We start from the raw sequence: 6,000 nt of genomic DNA, 5'->3' as shown, positions 1-6,000 counted from the left end.
CGACAAAAAGAAATAGTACTAGAAAAAAATATTTAATTTTATTAATAAAATGTTGACATATTTCAAACTAAGGGTTGGATGTCTTCCCAAACTTTTAGAGGGTTGAAATTTTCAGGAAAGGTAGAGTATTTAATGGGTTTTCATGTGGAATGGGTTAAATGCGTCGACAAAAAGAAATAGTACTAAAAAAAATATTTAATATTATTAATAAAAGGTTGACATATTTCAAACTAAGGGACGGATGTCTTCCCAAACTTTTAGAGGGTTGAAATTTTCAGGAAAGGTAGAGTATTTAATGGGTTTTCATGTGGAATGGGTTAAATGCGTCGACAAAAAGAAATAGTACTAGAAAAAAATATTTAATTTTATTAATAAAATGTTGACATATTTCAAACTAAGGGTTGGATGTCTTCCCAAACTTTTAGAGGGTTGAAATTTTCAGGAAAGGTAGAGTATTTAATGGGTTTTCATGTGGAATGGGTTAAATGCGTCGACAAAAAGAAATAGTACTAGAAAAAAAATATTTAATATTATTAATAAAATGTTGACATATTTCAAACTAAGGGACGGATGTCTTCCCAAACTTTTAGAGGGTTGAAATTTTCAGGAAAGGTAGAGTATTTAATGGGTTTTCATGTGGAATGGGTTAAATGCGTCGACAAAAAGAAATAGTACTAGAAAAAAAATATTTAATATTATTAATAAAATGTTGACATATTTCAAACTAAGGGACGGATGTCTTCCCAAACTTTTAGAGGGTTGAAATTTTCAGGAAAGGTAGAGTATTTAATGGGTTTTCATGTGGAATGGGTTAAATGCGTCGACAAAAAGAAATAGTACTAGAAAAAAATATTTAATATTATTAATAAAATGTTGACATATTTCAAACTAAGGATTGGATGTCTTCCCAAATTTTTAGAGGGTTGAAATTTTCTCTTTCTTGGCAGCGATCTTGTGATAAGTATCTGGGTAATAATAATAAAATCACAATTCGTGCATTTTGATAAATTATAAATTTTTGAAGAACTGTTTTTCTCGTAGGTACCTTAAAACGAAAATTAGTTTATTAAAGTCGTGTTAATGAGCCCATCTTTACGAGATAAAAAGGTAGGTAAAAATGGTTTACCGATTATTTGGAAAACATTTGTCTCGTAGATACCTTAAAACAAAAATTATTAGACAAATTGTTACACCTTTCTAGAGCTGCTGAATTCATCTTTGGAAAAGCTTAATATTTATTTCACAAAATAATGTGAGCTATAATAAATTTATGCAACAAAGCTATCTTTAATAGGTAATTTAAAAGTAATTTATACAGCGTGGTCCAGAACTCACTTCCCAGCGGAATTGTGCTGGTAGTAAAAGCAATAGAGATGATAAAAATCCAAAAAAAGTAGGCCATTTATTTTTCATTTAAGTGATACAGAGGTTTCAAACTGACCAATCCCAGAAGCTCGCTTCCAGGTATAGGCAGGCATGTTACAAAGAACGAAAAATAATTCGAGTCCACACTTTTGTTATTCGTTCTACCTATTTTTGGTACAAGGCCTTCCGAGATTGATTACTTTCAAACGTTCTTTTCTGTCAAACGCAGAGTTAGTACTTTTTTGTAAAGGAACCTTAATTAGTTTTGTTCGAGTAATATTTACACAGTAAGAAAATACTAAAAATTAATTAATATTTAAGTAATATTAGTTACCTTATTTATGGAATGTCTTTAATAAATATTACTCGGTAAGCTCTCTCGCCGCGACAAGGCACTAATTCTGAGAGAGGAAACTTAAAATTAATTCTTATTTAAAAAAATATAAGCCATATCATGCAAGCACCGAACAAATAACTAAAAAATTGTGTAGTAGTATTTCTAAAATTTCCAAAATTACTAAAACAAATACATAATCTCCATTTTGCTCGTCCCCAGTTTTACTATCTGAAAATTTTAAAAATCTTGGATTTTATCTAATAATAAGAACGAACGCCACTGTTACCTATGCAACATGCACCAATGCCCAAGCCTAGATAAACTAAAAATTACTGTGCTTCAACAATAAAAGCGGAGTAATACCGTATGATAGATTTAATTTCTAATAAACAGTGGCAATAGAAAACAAAAGTTTTAAAACTTTTTAGCTTAGCTTCTAGCATTTGTTCTGTATGAAAATTATGAAATAATGAAGGCTTTACACTCAAATTTTGTAAGCAGTGTTCAGTTGTATCACAGATTCTTGTTATACACAAAAATCATGCTTTTGTGATGTAGTTCACCTCAAATTATGAACCTGCAACGTTGCCATTTTGGCAATAAGGTTTGTCCCCCCGTGTCCCACCGGTATAGGTAAACAAGTCAGTGTTTTCTCTACTACTTGTCACACAGTTTCAATAATTTTTTCAGTACGAACTATTTTCCTTTTGTCTGTTTTTTTCATTTTTGCCTCTCTGTGGTAAAAATAAATAAATAAATATGGGTATGGTGGTAATGTCATCACCCAAGTGTCAGAGTTTTCAGGTCGCATCGACAGCCTCTGACCAGACCTAACGACCACTAATAGTGACCGGGACCGCGTCTTCTTCAAAAGACGAGTTAGTTGCGATGTTTTTGGCATGACATTATCCAGTCACCCTTCCAAGGAATGACCGGGGACAGTGTTGTTTAATTATGCAACTAACCCTTAGTGGCATTCAATGATAACTCCCTGTTGCAAAATTACGAAAATGCTAACATCGCATTTTACCGATTTTTTTTAATAAGGTTGATAAAATGTATTTTTTAGTTCTACATTTCTATAGTTTTGAAACAGAAAGTACATATTTCAAATTAGTGTAAAACAAGCTCAGCGCCACTTTTTGTGAATTAATGACAAATCTCATACAATTTATTAGACCAAAAATTGAAATTACACCCACGTTGTCATAATTTTTGTTTTCATAGCCACCACTTATTAAAAATTAGGTATAAGACAGGGTGATTCAAAAGTGCAGACACACTCTCGAATGGTGATAAACTGATAAAAGATGTTCAATTAAGCATAAAAATGAAGTCACTTTTTTTTCAAGCAACTTAATTTTTAATTAAAATTTTTTAATTTGTTTTCCTTAGCAACGGTATCGACTTTTGTTTCTTATGACGTTGAGTTTAATTTATTGTCGAATTTGCAAGTTTTTTAATTGTTTCGTACATCATAAGACATTAACTAGTGTTTTTTTTCAACAGGTATCTGTTGCCAGAGGTGTCGTTTGTACTAACTAAAGTCAAAAAACATGATCTGAAACACCAAAAAATTAAAAGAAAAATTTAACTTTAAAGAACATTATCTTGTGAAAATAGGATAATAGAATTTTTTGCCATAGGAACCTTCAATTCAGTTTGATGTCCTTTGACCTTTGACAGATGTCCTTTAACAGATTGTACGATTGTACTTTTGAATCACCCGTATTGAATCATATGAGAGAATAAAGAATCATATGAGAGAATAAAGAATAAAGAAATAAACTACAGGTTCTGATAATTTTGACAGGCAAAACACGTAAAATTTTCAGAAATATTAGAAGGAGCTAATCTTGGAGGTAGACAGTTTAGCATGATCCAGCGCTTACAGGAGTCGCACTCTACCCAATCTGTTGTCACATTTAAATTTAATTGCCCACAAATCAAACATCTATTTTCCATATCATCTGACATTTCTAATAACAAATTTCTTAAAATGATTCGAAATTCTTCTGGTTCATAACACGAATACAAATCTGGATTTTCCTCTTTTATAAATTTTTCTGCAAATAATAAAACATAAACACCGCAGTCGTAAGCATTTTTTTGAACAGGATGTTTAAAAATATTACATCTCCAATGCGTAAAAGAAAATCGCCTTGGTGCTCTAATTCCTAATAAAAATTTTTTTAAGTATGTTTCAGTTTGATTAAGGTTGCTTATTTTGAGTGGGTTAATGAAACTAAATGTTTTTTTATCAAAGTCTATTATCACAAAGCACCAATGGTTTTGATTTATTAACAAAGGCAACAACCAAATTCCTTCTAGTGTGTGAGTAAGTTTTGGACAAGTGTTTTCAAAAATTGATAATGTTTCATGCGTTGTGATGATACGAACAGTGTCTTTATGTTGATTTTTTCTATATAAAACATGAAGACTTATGTCCATAAGAAAATTTGATAGCCACATTTTTCTAAAATTTTTAAAATTTCCCAAAGTCTCGAAATCTTCAAGGTAAAGTTCTTTCATTGGATGAGCATTAGAATAATATCCTACAACGTAATTGACGCTTGAATTTCCCAATGTATAATACCTGTCATCTCGAATTAAATTGTTATTATAAAAATCTACGTTTTTAATTTCTTTTACTTTGGAATTGAATTTTGAACGGGAAGGATGAATTTCGTTAATTGGTTTTTCAAAATATGACTTTTTCTTTTCGAATTTAATTTTTTTGTTCCAGTTTTCTTCTGATTCTAATCCTAAATCAATATTTTTTGTTTGTATCCGCTTTTTCTTTATGATACCACATTGATTTTTATCTATATTAAGTGCAAATTCTTTTGATTTACTCAAGACAACTTCTCGAACTGCTCGAATAAATCTAGTACTTCGAAGTCTTAGTCCAGTGGGCTTCAAAATATTATTTTTCACCTGACAAAACCAATTTTCCACAGGCGCATTGCTAAATCTTTCAATACTATCACGATCACGTAAATTTGGATAAATATTTGACCAAAGAGGTAAAACTGGTAAATATTTTTTTAAAATGAGATCTAAAATCAGAGGATTGTAGAATATATTGATATTATCTGAATCTATTGCACTATTAATCATTTTCTTATCTTGTTCACATATTTTGAAAAAATGTCTATAAAACTTGCTTTTTTGATAAAGTGTATGGGGAATTTCGGTGTCCTCAGTTTCAGTTTCAGTTTCCTCATCTATGTCTTCTAGATCTTTACTATTATTTAATGTATCAAACATTTTGCTTATTACATTGCTTAATTTCCCATCGAGATCTAAAAATTATTTTGAAGTAATTGAACCACTTCTCCACTTCAGGTAAAGATATTTTCATAAAAACAGCTGCTATAGAATGTTTGAAAAATTTTTTTTGAGTTTTATTGTTACCGCAAATCTTGTTAATGTCATTTGTTATTAATTTCATAAAATGAGCGCAACATAATTTTAAAGTGATTTTTGGTCGAACAGTCGTTTCTGATGTTATATAATCGTATACAATATTTAAGTATACACTAATATCATCCATTTTATTCCACTGTGTGGTGATGGCGTTAATAAAAGCGAAACTAAAATCGGTAACCACATAAGAAAAAATGGGCCATTTTAGCTGTTTACTTTTAACAATAAATGATTCAAAAGCCTGTAACCATGAACCAATAGAATAACCATCATGTTCGGAAGTTATCATTTCGAAAACAGGACAAACAAGTTCTTTATCTTTGATGTGTACCACTCCAGCGTAATAATAAACACGTTTTTTCGTCTCAGGGGGAGAATGGACGACACTTCCGGTTGCATCTAAATGTAAAACTATAAACCCATTATTTGTTTGAGACAGTGCATGTTTAATAACTTCTAACTGTTCAATACTAAATAAATACACTGTTAGGGGCTCAAAAACGCGATAAATATACTGGCGGTTTTCTCTCGACATTTTTATAAGATCGAAAAATTCGTCTGTATCTCTATCTAATTTAGAAAGAGTCTGTGACTTGATTTTTTTTGTACACATGTTTGGATTTTATATTATCATAATTTCCTGCGCGAATTTGATCCGAGGGAACAAAATTTGTATCCCGAACTCGTGTCATGAATGGAGTCGATGTCTGCAATTTATTTCCTAATAGCTGTCTTTCAAAATTTCTCACAAAAGTTGTCCTTTTTTGGTTATCGTGCCGATAATTTAGTGTATTACTAAAAACGGTTCCAATAATATCATGTTTTTCTGGCGACAATTTAATGATAAACACTTTACAATTTTCATGTGC

This window comes from Tribolium castaneum, chromosome 1 (assembly GCF_031307605.1).
Source record: "Tribolium castaneum strain GA2 chromosome 1, icTriCast1.1, whole genome shotgun sequence".
Classification (NCBI taxonomy): domain Eukaryota; kingdom Metazoa; phylum Arthropoda; class Insecta; order Coleoptera; family Tenebrionidae; genus Tribolium; species Tribolium castaneum.
Note: the sequence above shows the minus strand (reverse complement) of the source record.